Below are 22,197 nucleotides of genomic sequence, written 5' to 3' on the forward strand. Positions count from 1 at the left end.
CTAAAAAGGCAAAGCACCGATCCTCGAAAAAGTTCCGTATTTGTATAACCCTATATGTTGTTTAAATACTTAGAAAGTTGTTTTACTATCACACGGTAAATAGCGTCACAGTAGGCACTTTTCTAAAAAAACTCAGTTTTTGGAACACATTTTCCCCGTTTTAGGAATTTCGGTATTTGAAAATAAAAAATGTCAAAAATTATAATGTCATTAATTTAAGGACATTTGGATCTAAATTAGTTCCCAATTTTGTTATGATATCTTTAACGGTTAAAATTTTACATTAAATCAAATTTTATATTTTTATTCGTGGAAAATCACCATATGAAAGTTTTTTTAGTTTTTAAGGTAAATGAAGTCCCAAAATTTTATAAAATTATTTAATTTTACTAAAATATCAATCCTCAGGTCATAATGTTTTCAACAGTATCAAATACTTATATAAAGAGCCTTTATTTACTCCTCAGAAGTTCCACAAACCTTGCCCGCTTTGACAAATTTGTACATTTTTTCATATAACTTGGACAATTTTATAAAATAAAATATATAAAAATTGTATATAGTCCCAAAGAAAATTTGTTTCTACAAAAGAAAAAATATAGGGACTTTTATAGGAAAAATCGTAAAAAATTAGGACCATTTTACATGTTCCAACTTTGGATGCGTGTAACTTTTTACACGGACGAGATAACTGTTACCAAGTTTTTTTTATTTTATTTACAATTTTATTGCCAATATAGCTGATATTTTGAAAAAAAAAATTCGACCCTCCGTAGGGCCGCCATATCTAAAAAACAATAATAAAAAAATAAATAAACCTAAATATCTCTTCAACTGAAGGAGATAACCTACATATGTAAGAGTATTTTTTGTAGGTCTTCTCAAGGACTATTTATATTTTAAATTTCAGCTCATTCGGATCATGGGGATTTTTTTAAAAATTTTGAGACCAGAGGTGACCAACTTTGAGGGGGCACAAACTGGCCCGTATTACCCCCAAAAACACCTCAGCTCTAACCATGTGAAATTTTGTAATAATATCTCCAATAGTTCCCGAGATATCGAATTATTTCCAAAAAAAAAAGTTTCTAAACCACTGTGTAGCATTGAGAATATTCCGCTCGTGCCGTCATCAAAAATAATACTTCCACCGCTACACATTAAATTGGGACTTATAAGAAATTTTGTTCGTGCACTCGACGTTGACAGTGCAGCTATGGTGCACTTGAAAAATTTTTTTCCCAAATTAAGCGAAGCAAAGATTGACGCCGGTAGGTTCGATTGCTAAATACTTATATTATTGTATTACCCTAAGTAATCTTTTATACTTTAAGGTGTTTTTAATGGACCCCAACTAAAAAAATTGTTAAATTGCAAGGAATTTCCAAACCTTCTATCACCTATTGAGAAAAATAGTTGGAGGAGTTTAGATGCCATAATAGAAAATTTCTTAGGTAATAGAAAATCTGAAAACTACGAAGAAATCGTCCGCAATCTCGTTCGCAACTTCGGTGAAATGGGTGTGAATATGTCACTGAAAATACACTTCTTAGATAGGCACCTAGATTTTTTCCCCGATAATTTGGGTCATTTTAGTGACGAACATGGAGAACGATTCCACCAGGACCTAGCAATTATTGAAAATCGCTTTAGAGGAAAGGGCACTTGTCGCATGCTCGCTAAATACTGTTGGTCGATATGTCGAGATTCACATACTCCATACAAGCGGCAGAGTAAACGTATTCATTTTTCTCCATAATATATTTTTATATTTCTTCTTTCTTTTATATCTTTATTTAGTATTTATATATATAGCTTAAATATTTTTTTTTTATTATATAAATTTAATTTTTTTATAATAATTGTTCCTGCTGGTACTAATTGGCAATTTGTTAGAATTATACTAAAATATGAAAGAATAAAATTTAAGTAACTCTTTTGTTTCATTTCCAATAATTGTCTTTTTTTATTTGATACACATATTGACAAACATTTATAAAAATATGTATTTAATTTTTTATAAATTTGTACATCCTTGAAACTTTGAAGTCCTTTAAAAAGAAGAAAGGATCAGAAAATTAAAAACTGAGAACGCAGGTTTACTATATACGATCTCCAGTTTCATGTGTATGTGGACTTGTTGAAGTCCAAAAAGTACTATCTAATATTTTTGTAATCTTAATTGCTGTATCGATAAAAGTATTTTTTTTTAATGAACTTAATAATATGTTTTTTTCTGTTTAGGCTTAACTTATAAAGCTATAAGAACGAAATTTAATATGGTTTCAACATATATTTTTTTTAGAAAAATATATTGGAAATTCTCAATACATTTTTCAAAGGACATTTTTTACAACTTTTCGTCCTGAAAAGTAAAAATAAAAAAAATTATCTACTTCTAGAAATTGTCCCCTTTCATTTGATATCCATACAAAGAAAAACTAATGAGCAGAACTATTTAAATAAATTTTAAGAAATTTGTATATCCTTAAAACTTTGAAGTCCTTTAAAAAGGAGAAAAGATCACAAAATGAAAAACTAAAAATGCAGTTCTACTACATATGACATAAGGTTTCATATGTATATGGTCCCGTTCAAGTCCAATAATTGCTGTCGCACGATGTTATACATACTCACTAATCATGTTTATTGGATGTTCAAAAAATATTTAATTTTAATTTGAAATTTGTATTTGAATTTATAGGGAAAAATAAATACAAAACAATTTTTTAAAGTCCAAAAAAAGGAATTTCGGTTAATCGACACAAATTAATCGATTTATTTGAAAATCGGCAATTTGAAATTATTCGAACAGTTAACCGTCCAAAATTAATCGATTTAATACCCTTCTACATATATAATTTGGCTTATTTTAAACCCAAATATATTTAAAACTAAATGACTGCCCCGGCTTCGCACGGTGGCTATTTACTAATGTAGTTCTTCAAGTTTCTCCAAAAAATTGCTGTTATTAAGAAAAGTGAGAAGTGAAAAGAAGGCAATATATTAAAAATTAAAATATCCTGAAAATTTCGAATATAAAAAAATCAGCCAAATCGCTCCAGCCGTTCTCACGTGATGCCATTACATACATATACCATTTCATTTTTATATATATAGACTTAATTTTAGCACGTCATGGAATATTTCCAAAGTTTTATCAAAAATTAGCTATTAAAAACAAAATAATTCTATAACTTTTTAATAAAAAATTACAAACATTAAAACATTTGATTTTGTGTTTAGAAATCTGTATCTTCTAAACTAATGTACGAACGAATGGTGGTGTAGTTTCAATAACATTAACTTATAACGTAGATGTAAATTATAAAAACAATAGAAAAATAATTCCAAAATTTTACTATCGTTTTGTTTGAAAAATATTTATTAAATTTCAATACATTGAAAAGTTACAAAAATTCAGTGAATTTTATTTGTTGTGTCAGCCATTAGATTTGGGAAAAAGTAAATATTTTTAATATGTATGTATATTTTACTCTCAGTTGTTGTTCTTTCCTATATTGATATTAGCTGCATTAATATGGCCAAAATGAACATCGGGTATCTTAATTGTGGGAAAATGAATATCGGGTAATATAATGTTGGGTATATTTTCCTTCACCCAATCCTGAAAATATTTAATATTTATTGAAATATACATTAAACATAACAAGATTAATACTCACAAAAAGGCGACATGGAGCTCCCATTACAGCGGTAACAATGCAGCCAACTATGAAAAATAATTGTAATAATTTCATGCTTTTACTTAAGATTGGGTATGTTTTCTTCGCTATGAAATTTATTAGAATACTGTGATATGTCTTATTTTATAATTGCATTTTATACTCTTTTATAAAAATATCATATAGGAATGTCTATAAATATTTACATAATAAAAATGTGGCATAATGATGCATAAAAAAAAAAGTTTATTTTTTGTTTGAATTATTTCGACCACAAATAAAGACTAATTCCCGTTATGTTTCTATAATTAATTAAATAATAAATGAATATGGGCATTTCCTAAGGTCACGAAGGTACGTTCGTACGCTTTTGATGTCCAAAGAATATAGAAACCCCAAGTGCTATTAAGGGTTAATTTCCAATTTTGTACTGTTATTATAAATACTAGAGTTTATGCTATATATTTTTCTTAAGTTTCATCAAAATCGGCCTAAAAATATATAACATTTTGCTATCTTTCCATGAGAAATTCCAAATATTGAAAAATTTTACCTCTGACCTTCACGATTTAAGAGCTAACGTTTTACAATTTTAGTAAAACTTTCAGAATATATTTAGAATTGCTTGGACTATAATATTCTGAATAGGTTTTACTTAAAATTTATAACCATAGAGAAACATAGAGCGGAAACCAGAAAAAACTCAAACAAAAAAATTACTCAAAATAATCACACATACGAGTGTAGTTTTTGTTTTCACATAGATTTTTTTTCTACTAATACATTCTCACCACTTAGGTTTCTGACGGTACCGTGAAATAGCTCCCAAATGAAATAACTCCCAATGAGATAATTAATTCCCATCAAAAATGAAATAATTCCCAAACTTGAAAAATGAAATAACTACCAAAGGGTAAAATGAAATTACTCCCAATAATCGGAGGTTTCATAATTTAAAAAATATTAGCCCCAAAAAAGCGAAATAACACCCAATAAAATAAATCCTAATAGAAATGAAATAATTCCCAATCCGAAGCAATTTATTTATATAATCTAAAAAAGGGAACTACAAAAGTGAATTTATTCTTCGCTTACCAAACTTTTTTGCATTGCGGACCTATAGCGTAGCGCAAAATTTTACTCCTCTGGGATGTATCAAAAACTGGCTTCACTCAGAAAATTTCTGTTGCATTGCCGTCCTTCGGCCGGGCGCTAAGGTTTTCTCCTCCGGGGTGTATCAAAATCTGACTTCGCTCAGAAAAGATTTCTTTCATTGCAGAAAGGTTTTATAATATTTCAGAAAACCGATTTACTTTTCTGAGCGAAGCTGGTTTTTTATACACCCCAGAGGAGAAAACCTTTTCGACCGGCCAAAAACCGGCAATGAAAAAAAACTATTTTGAGCGAAGCCAGTTTTTGATACACCCCAGAGGAGAAAACCTTAGCGCCCGGCCGAAGGCCGTCAATGCAAAAAACTTTTCTGAGTGAAGCCAGTTTTTGATGTTTATGGGTTCTGCTTTTGCAAAGTAGAACCCAACAAAAATTAAATAATTCCCAATACAGTTTAATAACACCTAATTCCCAAAATAAAATTAAATAAAACCCAACAAAAATTTCATTGGGAGTTATTGCATTATGAAATAGCTCCCAACAAAAAATTATGAAATTACTCCCTATGCGTTAGGAGTTGTTTCATAATGAAATAAGTCCTAAGTTGTATGAAAACTTTGTTGTTTGTTATTTCATTTTTTCGTGGGGAGTTATTTCACGGTACCGTTTCAGACAACTGAGTTAGGTCTTTGACAGGATAGTTTTCGCTCTATGTCTCTTCTCTATGTTTATAACAATAAGGAAATTTGGCTCATTCGACAAAATATGGCAAAAAATTAGTTTTTCTCGAAAAACACAAAATTTAAGTCACAGGTACGGAAAAACTATAGGAGATATTGTCATACCTTTTTTCCCTATTATGTTCTCAATAAATCCAGATGAGATGATCAAAATATTCTAAAATTAGTTTAACAAAATTTTTAAAAATATGAAAAAGGGGTTTTGAAACTGCCTTTAAAAAAAGTAATTTCTTTGGTCGTACCTCCAAATAGCTTAACAGTATCATACGAAGATAAAATGTCATATGCAAGTTAATCTATATGGGGCATTTCATGTCAAGTGAACCAACTTTTGAAATCGATGTCTTCCGAAGGTTAGTTCTACTGGATAGTAACTCAGACACAATTTTTCAACAATTTTTTATCCATGTAACTTATTACTTATTGTTCTTAGCAAAATGTGTTCCAAATAGTTAAGATAGCTCTTTCTTCAATCTTTCGAAAAAAAATATTTAAAAAAAAATTTTTTTTTAATTTTTTTTCCGAAATCCAAAATTTTTTTGTTTTTTTTTTTCTTAAAATAAAGCTTAGTTATTTTCCTTGAAGACCTAATTAGTCGCTTAGTGGGATGCGAGTGGGATAACTATCAAAATAAATATTTTGTAACTCAAAACATAAAATTTTTGACTTTTTTTTGTTGCAAAATCTAACTTTCCTAAAAAGAAAGCTTACGTCCATACCTTTAAGATAATTTTGTTTCCTTAGTGGGATGCTAGTGGGATATCTATCAAAATAAATATTTTGTAACTCAAGAAATACAATTTTTTAATTTTCTTTGCAAAGCCATTTTTTTCCTTTTTTTAAACTTTTTTTTACTTTGTATCTGAGTTACTATCCAGTAGAACTAACCTTGGTGCAAATTTCATGCCGATCGGAAGACATCGATGTCAAAAGTTTGTTCACTTGACATGAAATTCCCCATATATCGAGCCCTTAATGTAAGCGACAAAACACAAATTTTACAGGAGGTTTTTTTTGATTATTTTGATATTTAAAAAATGTTATGATGCGATATAATATAATTTCGTTCAAGCAATTTGTCTATTTTTCAAAAATATTTATAACTTTTGACAATTAAAAATTCATGGAATACTTTATAGAAAAATATGACAAAAAATGTTTTTTTATTGAATTTTTGCATAGATAAAAATTTTTCGAATTGAAATTAAATTTTTATTTATGAATAGTTTTTAATGAAATTTCACAGTTGTGTAGATTTTTCTATTTAAAATGGAAAAATAAAAACGAGTTTTGAAATTTATTATCAGCAATCCCGCAATTATCAAAAAAGTGTTGAAAAATTCCAAAAATGCAAATTTTTAGTTTTCAGTTCTTTTTCCATTTGACACATGCATGTGTTGTTAGTCCAATAAAGGAGAAAATGGAAATAATGGAGAAAATCGGGCAATATTTGGATACGATGTTATCAAAAAACTGGAGTAGGGTGGGTAAAAATGTTGAAAATTTAATTTTCAAATGCGAATTTTTGTAGTGCTCGATGAGAAGATACTACATGTATAATGTTTTTGAAATCGGAACTCAAACTAAGAAATAATATCGTTTTAAAAATGTAACATACCCGAGGTGTCCTACTTAGAGGGCCCTTGGTCGCGCCCCTGGTGGGCACATGAGGTCAACGTTCAAAACTTAAACTCGACAACACTTCTTCTTTGCGCATGTGAAATTTCATTCAAACCAAATTTAAAAGTTACAGATTTATTTCCCTCTTTTTATACCCTTCACCTTCGTGAGAAGGGTATATATAAGTTTGTCATTCCTTTTGTAATTTCCACATTTTTCATTTCCGACCCTATTAAGTATATATATTCTGGATCCTTATAGATAGCGGAGTCGATTAAGCCATGTCCGCCTGTCTGTCTGTTGAAATCAATTTTCTGAAGAACCCAGATATCTTCGGGATTTTTTGGACATGCTTTCGAGAATTTTGCTATTTAAAATCAGCAAAATCGGTCCACAAATGGCTGAGATATGAGGAAAAAACCAAGACAACCTCGATTTTTGACCTATTTTTGACCTATATCTGGATTACTAAGACATTAATATAGACAATATGGATATCTAATGATAGATATTTCAAAGACATTTGCAACGACGTATATAAGACCAAAGTAAGTTGGACCTGCAATGGGTCAAAATCGGAAAAAAAAATGTTTAACCCGAATTTTTTTTTTCAAAAAAAAAAAAATTGAAAAAACAAACAAAAAATTGTTTAACAAAAAAAAAAAATTAAATAATCGAAAAAAAATGTTTTCCAAAAAATTAAAAAAACAACTGGAAAAAAAATTAAATTTTGTTCACCTAAAAATATTTAAAATTTTGAAGTATAATTTGGTGAAGGGTATATAAGATTCGGCACAGCCGAATATAGCACTCTTACTTGTTTTCTATACCACTGTGTGTCGCTTACGATAAAATTTGTTTACTGTAAAATATAAACATTGACTTACGATAAAATCTTACCCCCTATATTTTTGATGTTATTAACAATTTTGATATTCTCAGAACGCAAAAACATCAGTCGGTCCATAAAATTTTAATTTCTGCAATAAAAAAATATTTAAAAATGTCGCTTACGCTAATTTGGCGCTAAGGGCTCGATATATTGACTGATTATTTGAAAAATGTTACTGGTTTTTGGCTTAGTTTAGTATTAAAATTAAATTATTAGGTACTAGTTGACCGGGTGCGCTTCGCCACCCCAATTAGAAGCAACAAATAGTAGTATTAAGTCTCCCTTTGTGAATATAATTGTAAATGTCTAATTTCATATTTCTGAGTCCATTATTATAGAAAATGCAAAAGAAAGTTACCTTTTGTGAATTCAAATTTATTCAGAATCATGTGTGCCTAATTTAAATTTTTTAGGTTTATTATTATAAAATATTCAAAAAGTAAAATTGCAATAAATAAATAGTACCATTGATTATCTCTTTTGAATTCGCATTCACTAAACCATAACCCGTCAAGTTTGAATTTCAAATTTGTATAGCATTTCCTATATTATCAACTAATTTTGTTTCTATAACACTAATTTTGAAATTCTTCGATTTTTTTTTTGGAAACTCTAGGTCCATTATTATATAAAATTCAAAAAAGTACCCATGAGGATAAAGAAAACGTACCATGAAGTATGCCCTTGAATTTTCACTCACTTGGGACCATATACGCCTAATTTCATATTTCTATCTCCATTACTATAGAAAATTCAAAAAGTACCATTAAAAAGTACAAAAAAGCCCCCACTTGTGGGTTTCCACTCACTCTGGTCCACATAAGCTTAATTCCATGTTTTAAGGTTCATTGGTGAAGACATTACAAAAAGTACCATTCGAATAAAGAAAAAGTACCCCTAGAATTCTCACTCACTTAGGACCATATATGCTTAATTTCATGTTTCTAAGTCCGTTGTTATAGAAAATTCAAAAAGTACCATTAAAAGAATAAAAAAATACCTATAGTTCAATTCTCACATTTTGGTACCTAAATATAATCCCCTATTTTTAACACTAACCTCACTCAGATACATATCAGCTAACTTTAATGTCGATAAGTGAAATAATTTAAAATGTTAAAAAAGTACCATTAGGAAAATAGTACAAATTTCCATTTTCCTCCTTTGAAATTTAAAAATATTCCATTTTGCAAAAATTGTTAATGCTACAGACATGTCTCAAACGATTAAAATCTGTGTAAATGTGCCCAAGAATAAATATGTTTTAAAAAAAGTACCAAACTGTTTACCCGGATTTGGCCCAATATACACCTTGGTACTCGAGTTCCAAATAACAACCTGTTAGTTAATTTTTCTATGAATCGAGGAACCAATGTTAAAAAATTATCAAAATTGGCTTAATAATTAGCAATAAAATGTATTTTCCCGATTTTATCCCCTTTTTGGTACCTTTTTTATCCTCATTGCGGTGGTAAAATTTTATTCAAATAAATTTCTGTATCGTGGTAGGAGCTCATAGTAAAATATTCGTATGGCTATGTCAAATTATAGAAAAACATATTTTATGAAAAAGTACTAAAAATAAACACAATTTTTATTCCTTAAGGGTTCGAATTTCCAAGAAGTACCAAACTTGTATTTTTTATTTTTTGATAAGTAAAGAATACGATTTAAATTTTGTTTCTATGTTTATTGGTTTAAAAGATACATAGAGTGCCAAGAAAGTACCAAAATACAGTTTTTACCTGTTTTCTCCCCTAAAAGGGTCGAATTTCGAAAAAAGTACGAAACACCTGTCAGCTTATTTTTTAAATAGAGTAACATGCAATTTTAAGTTTTTTTTAATCTTTCTTAGTTTTGAAGATATAAGGTTACCGAATTTACCCGTTTTTACCCTTTTTACCCCCTAAACGTTCGAATTTCCAAAAATCCCTTCTTGTGGATCGTTTTGGGGAGGGAGGAACCCACAGTTAAAATTTAATGATTCTAGCTTCAGTCGTTTGGGCTGTGCGATGATGAATCAGTCAGTCAGTCAGTAACGTTAGATACTCTTTTATATATATATATAGATTAGGGAAAAATAATTTTGGAATATTTTATAATATCGACCCAGCAGTTTCTCTACCGTTTACTCCTTTCGTCCAGTTACAATTTGTAATCTATTTATTATCTAATCAATTGACATACGTTGAAATAACTACTCACGTATGTTATTATGTAACTAAATGATATTTATTTTCAATAATTCAATTCAATTAATTTTGGTACAGTTTGTTTTCGGTACTTTTATGTTACAAATTTTTAGTGGCTTTAATTCATATTTAATGATAGACATTAGTTTAACTTTAAATATAAATTTTAATTAAAATAAAAGATGCCTTACACTTTCAAGCTTCTTGGCATCTTCTATACATTTCACACAAATATTTTGAGCACCGCTATTACCAATTCCATTCTGAAATAATTTATTATTATTATTTGCAAAAAAAAAAGAAAGAAAAAAAAACTTGAACAAATTTGAACTTACATCTCGTGGAGCACCCATTACAGCAGCAACAATGCAACAAACTACAAACAATAATTGAAATAGTTTCATATTTTTATTGAAAATTTAATTACTTTGTTCCACTATTATGTTTATTGAAATACTATTGAATACAATAGCTTGCAAGTGTTTTTATACATATATTTCAAATGGTTATATTTATAGTTGGTTATTATGGTTATATTTATGTAGTATCCTACACAAAATTAAATGGTATTCTATGTTCCAGCTGTTATTTGTAAAGCTCAAATACTTTAGTTTTTTTATTATTTCACGGTGCACAGTGGTGTATCTTCTAAAATCCGATTTCAATATACTACTGTAATAATTTTGGAAATTTAAAAATACAGTCAATATTTTTATTTAAATTGTAGAAAAAACAAGTAAGAGTACTATATATATGAAGAAACAGGGTATAAAAACGTAAGAAACCTCACCAAATTATACTTCAAAATAAAATTTTTAAACATTTTTAGGTAAACAAAATATATTTTGTTTTTCTAATTTTTTGGAAAAAAAAATTTCGAATTGATTTTTAAAATTTTTTTTAATTAAACATTTTTTTTGGTTTTTTTAATATTTATCGAAAAAAAAACTTTTGGTGAAAAAAAATTGGATTAAAAAAAAATTTCCCGATTAAGACCTTACTATGGTCTAATATACGTCGCACAGTGGCGCCCGTAGAACAAGTGAGGTTGCAAAAATCATAATTTCATGTGTCCCTAAAAAATATTGAATAAACCTCTTTTATACCATGTTCACACGACGGCATTATTCGTCATTCACGCTCTCATTCGTCATTCAACCCCCAATTACGAACTGAATTACATGATTCGCCATACAAAATTTCAAGTGCGAATTACCTTGTTCGTACGTAATTCAGTTTGAATTACCTTATGAATTACGAACGAATGACTGTCATCTCTAATTTTTATCGATTATTTCTGTATCAAAATCAGCTGTCCAAACAAAAATGTCAAAACAAAACAAAATAAAGAAAAAGATTTTCGTATTAAATAAATAAATAAATTAAAAGACATAAAAAGTCTGATTAAAGTTAAATACATTTGTAGAAGTAGCAGCTCTGCCATTCTTTCAGCCCACACCTCTAATAAACCCGCTCGCTGCCCTGGTCCCACTTTCATAATTTGAAAATTTTGTATATAAAACAAAAACAAATTTTTAAAATTTTTGAAATTTTGTTTTTGCTTTCCATATAAATATCACTTTGGTGACGTGATTTACAAAATTAGGGCCTTTATTTTACTTCCCATAAAATTGATTTTTCCACAAATTTCAACTTTGCTAACCCATAAGTAGACACCTGAAAGGCGTAGAACCATTTTCAAACACTCATTTCATAGGCTGATCAATTATCTATCATGCCTTTTAAATTTTTTGATGATCTCATTTGTTTCAAAAGTTATGATTTGGCTCACATCTCAATTTCATCGACCAAACGTCCAACTTTTTGTTAACTCCGATTTAATGCCATTCAATAGTAAACACATTGAAACTAAGGTAGCCAAAAAATTATATAAAACTATTGTCAATTGTGGGCGTGGCATGATGTTAAAGTCAAATATTTTATGTCATTTTATAAAAATGTGATTTTTGTAAATTTGATCAGAAGTAAATTATCATTACTCGCAAACTATTATCGATAATTGGATGATTTTTTATTGCTATGTTGGTAGGATAATAGTCTTTAAGAACTGGTATGATTTGTCACTGTACCGTTTATACCTGATGTGTTATTATTTTTTTTCTCAGGTACTAGTTATATTTTAGTCAAATTTGAATTTCAGTGGAATAAAAGAGCTTAGGGTCAAAAGGGGTTAAACAAATTATACTACCAGGAGAAAGGCCAAAGTGTCCTCTTTAAGCCCATATATACTTATTGACCAGTTTTGACCTGTTTGTTGAACACTTTTTTCATTTAAATGACATTACTCCCAAATGTTTTTCTATTTTTATTTTATCTGTTCATATGACTGGCGCAAAGTACAAGTCGCAATTTTAAAGATATTGCGATAAAATTTGGTACATAATTTTTTTTTTGCTCGAGAACGAAGCCTATTGAAAATGACTAAAATCGGTCCATTATTTCACCTAGCACCCATACAAATGTTCTCCCGAAATTGTGCTTTATCGGTCGTAAATGGTAAATTTGTATATGTATCTACACAAAATTTTGCTCCAAATAAGTTTTATATAAACTGAATTAATGTCACCTAATTTTATGATGATCGGTCCATAATTAGTCATAGCTCCAATATAAGGCCCGCTTCCAAAAATCACTTTAACGAGCATAAATCTCTTAAAAATGTTGGTATAAACACAAAATTCAACAGAAATAACTTCCATATAGACATAAATCACACGACCTAATTTCATGGCGATAGGTCCATAATTAGTCATATTGTATTATATGGTCGAGCTTGGCGGTTTTTATCTGCTGATAACTTTTTTAATAAGTATAGCTGATTCAAAAAACAAAAAATTTCCATTTTCATACTAAATGCTATACAAAAATTAAAAGTTCAACTTTAACCTTAAATTGCCCAACAAATGCTGAACCGATTTTAATGAAATTCAAGAAGTTATCTGTACATCAAAAGAAAAATTTCTAAAATATCTCTATCGGTTCAAAAGTTACAGAGTTTTGGCCGATGAAAAACGATAATGAGCCACTGTGCGTCGTTGCAAAGGTCTTTGAAATATCTATCATTAGGTATCCATATTGTCTATATTAATGACTTATTAATCCAGAAATATGTATGTCTAAAATCGAGGTTGTCCTGGTTTTTTCCTTATATCTCAGCCATTTGTGGACCGATTTTCTCGATAGCAACCGAGCCGGAAGAATTCCAGAGATATTGATGTATGAATCGTGTATGTAAGTTTTTTGGGGGCTTCGAAAAGTTGATTTCAACAGACAGACGGACAGACAGACGGACATGGCTTAATCGACTCATAGGGTCGGAAAATTATATTGTGGAATAACAAACTATATATACCCTTGTTACGAAGGTGAAGGGTATACAAATATATTTTAAAAAATTTCAAAATATTGGGTAGTGGAACTTATATGGGAGCTATGACCTATTATCATTCTTATTATGAATTTCATCTTTACTATAGTTTTATGGGTATTATAGTTATTATCGCAAGTGGACCTTATATGGCAGCTATGGTCAAATATGGACCGATATTCACAAAATCCAGTAGTATAATTTTTAAATACAAATTACGGATCTGTGTAAAATTTAGGTTTGATATTGGTCCTTTTATGAGAGCTATAAACAATTATCAGCCGGTCTTGATAGAATTCGGAGCATTATTTGTGTCGAACTTCAACTTAATAGCGATATTTATAAGATATTATGCGTGTTTAAGTGCTTTTCGAATGTGAACTTTATATGAGGGCTATATTCAAATATGGTCCGATCCACGAAAAATTTTGTCTTGCGATTATTAGCACGAAACTTATTTTCGTCAAGTTTTGAATAGATATACTACAATTCTGAAGAACTTTGTATGGAAACTAGGAGAAATCATAGACCGATTCCTATAATTTTCAACAGACTTAGTCCTTTTATCATAAAAATAACGAGTGTCAAATTTTATGGTATTATCTGCAATATATTTAAACAAATAACAAAAAGTATGTGAAAATTATCATTTTCACATGAACATTTTGGTTCATAACTTTGGTCCTACTTAGAGATGCTAATCGGGACTGGTTTTTGAAAATCCCGGGGTTTCGGGATTTTAGATTTTTCGAAAATAAGAAATAAACGTACACAATTATGTCTTTACAATTGAAAGTAATTTTTTTATTTAGCAATTAATTTTTATTAGGCACTAAAAAGCATAAAATAAGTACATTATGTAACAAGAAATAACAATAAAGTATGTACTTTAAAGTTAATTTCAAAAATTTGATTTGCGGGTCATAATTTTTCTGAATGTTTTTGCGTAAATAAAAATAATGGCGTCCATTTTTTTTTTGGAAAATTTTCACTCCTTGTGGTGGTTCAACTCACTTAAAGACGCGCATTTTGAGCACATTTTTCTGTAGAGCAAACAGTTCATTATATTGCAAATATGATTTCACCAGTCGATTCTGCATCAAAAATTAATACAATTGATGTTTTTCGAATCCTTAAAAATTGTTCCAAAAACCCACACATCTTATAAAAAAAATAAAAATTTTTAGTTTTTTTAAACATGCACGATGAAAAGGCATTTTAAGCTCAAAATCTGCGTCTTTAGATGCGTTGAACCACCACAAGGAGTGAAAATTATCCAAAAACCTTCAGAAAAAAAATATGATTCCCGAAAAACAAATGAAGTGGCCTGGTCACAAACGAACTCTAATGTACATTCTGGTCAAAAATAGTACCTTATCTTTCAGCCTTTAGCAAGCGAAATATTTTCATTTTGTTCGAGCTCCCCATCTGAGATAAAATCAGTTTCATTTGAAGAGGATTTAAATTCAGTTTTGTTAGACATCTTACAAGAAAAGGTGAAGAATTGATTTTCTAGAGGCCCACTCAAGGAAAACCAAAAATACCATTAACTATATTGTAGAAGAAGTTGAGCTTAACAACTTTGCTGAACATCACTTTGCAATATTCGGGTATGTAGAATGTCAAAATGCTTGAAAAATGCACCTAAAAATGATAATTTCCCCGGGATTTTCGGGAACGGGATTCCCCGTTTATCATCTCTAGTCCTACTATACCGATTTTGCTGATTTTCAATACATTTTCAATAGGACAATAATAAAAAAATTATTTGGAAAGTTTACTAAGTTTGTTTGTGTACGTTGGACGTGAGCGTGTTTTACAATCGACTCAATCGACTTAGAATTTCATAAGGATCAATGAAAAATATATACTTTGTTGGGTCTCAGATGACTATTTCTCAATGTTACACACGGAATGAAAAACTTATATAAACCCTCAATCACCATTTGTGGTGGTGGAGGGTATAATAACAAACATTGAATATGGATACTAAAGTGTTTATACCAATGTAATTTATATAGTTCTCATCATATTTAGGTGGAGGATATTTAAGATTCGGCACTGCCGGGATATTGACGATTTTTTTTCCAAATTCATCTAGTAGCCCTGGTTGCAGCGCACAGAGGGTTGAAATGTTTTTACAAATTTTGCGAGCTGTGGTTAAAATTGAAAATTGTGATACTTCGAGAGCGTATATTTTATATTAAGTCTGTTAAAAATAGAAATATTAAAATGGAGCCATCAACTTCAGGTATTTGAGTACATAAATAAATATTTTTTGTTTAGATAAATGTTTTGTAAATATTTTTTATGTTTTTTTTTAAAGTGTTCCATTATTGGGGTTTTTTCCATATATAGATTGAGTTTAAAAAAGTTTAGGGCGAGATTGGGTATATTTCATCAAATATTCTTAAAATATTACATTTCAGCTTATATATCCAAAATAAAATATTGTGCGGATTTATTGAGGTTTTTTGCTTATTTAAGTTATAGTGAAAGAACTCCTGTTGCTACAAAACATATGCTGAAACAAAACATGTTAAAAACATTTTTTCTTCCATTTTTTTAAAGTTGTGTTTTTCTGTATTTATGATTATTCATTACTAAAAAACTACAATATTCTCTTTTGTGACTTTTTTGAAAAAATTTGTAAATTTATACAATTTTGTGTAAAACAAAAATTGGATTTTAAATTGAATTTATACTAATATAAATACATACAATAATTTCATAATTTGATTTTTTTTAATAGCACATTAAGTATGCTTTAATTTCCAATTTCATTCATTAATTTATCGCTTTGCATTCCAAACTTACAGTATAAATTGTGAACAAAGGTCTTTTTTCCAAAAAACAATAATGAGCTTAACGGGTTAAAAAATGTTTTACTTTATTTTCTAAAATGCTGTGTTATTATTGCTTATAATAACTCATCAATAAAAAAAATATAATACTTTAAAACTACGGCTTCTATGAATTAATCGCTTCATATTTCCATACATTTAAGTGCACTTATTGTACATAACACAAAGTTGAGGTGTCCGAGGACGGCCAAATTTAAAAAAGAAAAATACTTGAAATTTAACCTTAATTGCACATTTTTGTATTAATTGATGGCACTTTTCCCAATTATCGTGTAAATTTTTGCAAAAACTATGAATTTCTTTTAATATCTACACAGAAAAAATTAAATAGTAAAAAACTGAGCAAACGTTTAGTTTTTCTGAATATTTCTTAGGTTTTTTGCACCCATTATGACTATAGTAGAAAACCGAATAAAACTTTCAGCTTTACGTTGAACGTGCATTCAGCTTTTTACTATATAGAGTTCAGCTTGAGCAAAAGTAAACGGGCGTTCAGGTTTTAACTATATTCGTTTAATTTTCGCAATACTGAATGAAAGTTTAGTTTTATATTAGATGCGTTCAATTTCTTCATTACTGAACGTAAGCTTATTATTTTACCAGCTGCGTTCAGAGAATTAAATAAAAGATTTTTTTAATATTAACAAAATTTATTCAATATATTTTACAAGCATTATTCATACATAAATGTTTACATAAACAACTATTTCTATAAACTCACCGAAACCTGCTCTTCTTGAGGAAATTACTGCATATGTCATCGACAATTACCTTAAAATTAGATGGTGCTTGTAGAAGGCGTTTTCCAGGATTATACATATTTGTACTAAATTCAAAAACATAAACTTAAAAATAAATAATGAAAAAAATTAATTACCATAAACTCACGTTTTTCAAATACACACTGTCTTGTTCCAGTTCTTAAAAAGCTTATCACGAATATCTGCTCGGGGTCCAATTTGTTTAATAGATGTAGATGTTATACTGGATTCCCGCTTCTATAATAAACAATTATATTAATTAAATAATATGTCCAATATGTATATACAACTTACCTTGTAACTCCGGCAATAGAAATTGAGTTGCTCTAACAAAGCTTAATGTTAATGTATGGATGTCAGTATATAAAATATGAACCACTGACTTCAAAAATCAACACACAAATAAGATTTGGTCAAAGTTAATATTTGTAGTTTTTCTATTAGAATCCCGTTATTTCTGTAGCCGTTTTAAAAAAATTTGCCAAAAATATTTTTAACATGTCCCGTTCAGATTTATTGAACGATGCGTTTAGTTTTTTTACTATTCCACTATGCTGAACGGCACGTTTTACGGTTTCTATGAAGAACTTTACTGAATTTTGCATTCAGTTTTGCTAAATGAGTGTTCAGCGAAGAATTATTTAGTTGATTCTAAAAATCTGAACAAAACGTTCAGGTCGCTAGTAGAAAGGATTGGGTTTTAATATGTTACGTTCAGAAAAACGTTTGCTTGGTCTATTACGAGCTGAACGTCGCGTAGTAAACACCAAATAAGCGTTCAGATCTTGGATATTTGAAGGCGACTTTAAAGGGGTGTAGTAAATGCGACTAGTAGCATTCAGTTTGGCTATTTCTAAACGATGCGTTCAGATAATATAATTTTTTGTGTGTAGTTATCAGAAATTTGAACATTTCGGATTTTTTTCTCTCACATAGTTAAAAGCTAATTGAGGAGCCGCAGAACAAAAGGTACTTTTTCGCACATATCAAATTTTTGGGAAAATGAGTTTTATTTATTTCGTCCCCTTAAAAAACTGCATGATCCTGGAAATGGTAACAAGTTTCTTACTTATCAATAGATACATCTAACTGCCATAAGTCACCACATTAAATGTTAAGGATGTTTGATATAAAACCATTTTAATATCGGAAAAAGAACATTTTGTTAAAAAATAAAGAAAAACAAGTAAGAAAGTATAATACCCATATAATACCCTACACTAAGTAAATCTGCAAAAACATTTTTCTTTTAAAATATCAATAATTTTTATTCGTGACTGATTTTCGGAAGTGGGCCTATATGGGAGCTTTGACTAATTATGGACCGATCATAACATAATTTGGTGACATGTCGATCGGTATACTTTAAGGTGGGTGTTAGACTAATATTTTTGGGCGTTACAAACATCTGCAGAAACGCATAATACCCTCCCCACTATGGTGGTGTAGGGTATAAAAAGTACGTTTTGTTAAAAACAAAATTAAAAAGTATGTTTTTTATGCGTTTTTTTTTAACGATAATATTTTCAATTAATGTTTTTAATCCTGATCTAATATGTAAACAAATTACACATTGAAAATAAATAATTTTTTTTTTCGTTTTATACTAGTGTTGTACGTTTTGTTAAGAACAGATTCTTTTAGAACCCATTTATTTAGTAAAAAAAAATTAAAACATTTTGCTGACTTGTTTCTAGAAGATTTCAACCCAAAATATTATAAAAATACCAAAAAACAATTTTTGATAAGATGCGAAAAAGTATGATAAATGATCCTATTTCTTCGTTTGTGTTCCGATTTCAAAAAACTTACATATATAGAATCTCCTCATCGAGCACTACATAAAACCTCGTCGTAGCTATCAATTATCTTTTATAGCTTAATAGATATTCGCATTTGAAAAGTAAATTTTCAACATTTTCTAAACTTTTTTATAGGATTAACAACAGATGTACATATATAATAAAAAAGTTAAAAAGCATGGCTGAGTCCAAAGTTATATGCATTTGAATTTAAAAAAAGCGATTTTTCGCTATTTTTTTGGGGAAAAAAGTACATTTATTCTTTTTAAGTTATCTAACAAATTTTTAAGAGGATGTATAATGAATTTGTACTTTTTGAAAAGCTAACTTTACATCAAATATTTAAAATGAAAAAAAAATATAATTTTTGATACCGCGGGGACCAGGTCCATTCAAAAAATGCCTATTTTTTATATAAAATTCCACTTTAGAGCAAAAATTCTCAAATCGCATAGTCGATATCAAATTATAATAATCTATTTTAAATGGCCCAATATGTTCTTAATCATTTTGTAAAGGGTTCCGATAACCCCGCCCCTAGTATGGATAATATGGCCAAAAAACGAAAAAATTCCATTTTTGGAATTTTTCAATACTTTTTTGGGAATTGCGGGATTCCTGATTACAAATTTCAGAATTAGTTTTTATTTTTTCATTTTTAATAAAAAAGTCTATATAAGTGTAAAATTTCATTACAAAATATTCATAACTAAAACTTTTATTTCAATTTGAAAAATGTGTATCTATTCCAAAACTCATTAAAAAGCTTTTTTGTCATATTTTTCAAAAAAGTATTCCATGAATTTGTTAATTTTCAAAAGTTATATAGATTATTGGAAAGTAGACAAAATCTTCTATCCATTGATATATAACATGTCTACATTATCTTTTTTACGTGGCAATTTAATTAGGGAAAACCTAACAACTCGCTGAGAATTTATGTTTAAATTGGAAGTTACAGATTTATATCCCTCTTTTTTTCTCATGTAGTGCTGTATATCGGAAAATTATTATTTACAAAATCAAAATATACTTGTTGCTGGTTTGAAGTTTACTTGATTTAAGAATGCAGACAGTATATCTGACAGTTTTAATACCTATCCAATATCTGCGAGTTTTCAAAAGTTGTGAAGTGATTTTTTTTTTACATTTCTGTAAGGAACGAATACGAACGAATAAATGTGGATGAAATACTCAACAAAAACTTCATGTACATGAAGCAGAGTACCCTTTTCATTCCTCCTTCCCCTTTCATCAACCAACTCAAATGTTTTGCAGCAAATGTTTCACAGTATGGATGGGGACTAAATAAAGGTTCAGATATGAAATAATATTAAGTCACAAACAGTAAAAGTTTTTCAAATAATTTTAAAAACTTCAGTTTAAAAGTACGTTAAACAAATTCGAAAAATTTGCTCTTTAAATCATATTAGTCATATCTAGGATTTTAAACAACTCATATTAAAGGAAGTAAAAAAAAACATTAGTAATTTATATAGTTTTAGAGTTTCTATAAAACCAACTGGAATTTCAAAACATTTGTGGTCAAACTCACATTATAATAATACAAATTATTCACCTATTATATTATGAATCATGTTGATATTTCCCTACTATTTACAAGCAATCCTGACCATATCGAGCCCTTGGCGTTAAATTATTGCAAAAGACAAAACCGAAATTTTACCGTATAATATTTTCAGTTGCATTTCCAAGGATTCTTTATAAGATCCTTATTGCAGTCCCTTCTACAATAAAGAGGCTTAATAACTTGGATATATTCACTTCCTTATTTGGATAATGACCAATTGAGTTACAAACCTTACACAAACTAATAATATCTAATGTGATGTCACCCTACATGACTGACTTGTATATAAAAGATATGAAAAACTATTAGAAGGCACAGTATTCAAATCAATTCCAATAAAGTTTATAGCGGAAAAAGTTTTACGAATTTAATTAAACAAATATGAAACTATTACAATTATTCCTTGTGGTTGCAGGTATTGCTGCCGGTGTTTTGGGAGCTCCAGATGGTGTAAGTGTAAATCTTTTTGAGTTTAATTTAATTATTTTATTTCAATTCATAAATGTTTTTTCAGAATATATTGAATGGCATCCAAAATTCTGGTCAGATGTATGTACATTGACCCAAATGGTTGGATGATGGACTAATAGTAATAACAATGAATTGAAACATTTGGAATTTTACACAAATTATTGAAATAAAATGTAGAAATTACAAAATATTTAAAAATTATTATTAAGAATTTTAAAATATAAGAATTCATAAATATTTAGACACGACGCATGTTGCGGTAAAACAGGTCAAGAATGTCGCTTAATTAAAAGATGGGCGCTGATAATTATTTTTTAATGAATATAAATATTTTTATACGGTCCTTCCGTCTATTTGTACATGGTCCTTATTACCATTTTAAACAAATAGTTAATATATGTACATAGATAAATTAGCAAATTTTGAAATCGCTCTAAAAATATATGAGTTAGAGGTACTGTAGTACAATTACTTTTATACAAAATCTCAAAAAAAATCAAAAATGTATTTTTAACCGTTCGTAACTTTTTTTTAATAATTCGATTTTTATGACGAAAAATACTTATTAAAGCTTAAAGTCCCACCAATTCAACAAAAAATCTTTCAAAAATCTTCATCCATTCAAAAGTTACAGATTTTTGATCCGAAAATGACCAAAATTTTCCACTGTGCACCGTCAGAAATTTATTTCAGTGCTTCTGTTCAAATACATATATTTCTTAAGAAAAACAGGATGGAAATGTTCTATTAATGAAACATTCAATAACAACAAAAAAAATTGCAGATAACAAATAAATATATGAACGTATACGTGTTTTAAATTATCATAGATTTTTTGAATATTACGTATACGTCACACTGTACACTGGATTAGAATCGCTTTTTTATGACGGGGCATATATTGATTTTGTCATTCCGTTTATAACACATCGAAATATTGGTGGTAGAAGCAAAAAGCATATATATTCTGGGTCCTCATAAGATCTAGTTATATCCGTCCGTCTGTCTGTATTTTAAAATCACGATAGGACCCAAACGAAAGGAGTTAGCTGTCTGAAATTTTCCACAAATTCTCTCTGT

At 28.8% G+C, this 22,197-nt stretch overlaps 2 long non-coding RNA genes across 2 annotated transcripts; one reads left to right on the forward strand and one right to left on the reverse strand.

Moving 5' to 3' along the window:
* Positions 1-10,258: 10,258 nt before the first annotated feature.
* Positions 10,259-10,691, reverse strand: LOC135953278 (uncharacterized). The gene is made up of 2 exons (XR_010576202.1): positions 10,576-10,691; positions 10,259-10,503 (listed from the first exon to the last, which is right to left on the reverse strand). It is a non-coding gene; the product is annotated as an uncharacterized LOC135953278 (long non-coding RNA).
* A 10,274-nt stretch (positions 10,692-20,965) lies between these two features.
* On the forward strand, positions 20,966-21,318 carry LOC135953662 (uncharacterized). The gene is made up of 2 exons (XR_010576227.1): positions 20,966-21,096; positions 21,161-21,318. It is a non-coding gene; the product is annotated as an uncharacterized LOC135953662 (long non-coding RNA).
* The last annotated feature ends 879 nt before the right edge of the window (positions 21,319-22,197 follow it).

This window comes from Calliphora vicina, chromosome 3, assembly GCF_958450345.1.
Source record: "Calliphora vicina chromosome 3, idCalVici1.1, whole genome shotgun sequence".
In the NCBI taxonomy this organism is placed as follows: domain Eukaryota; kingdom Metazoa; phylum Arthropoda; class Insecta; order Diptera; family Calliphoridae; genus Calliphora; species Calliphora vicina.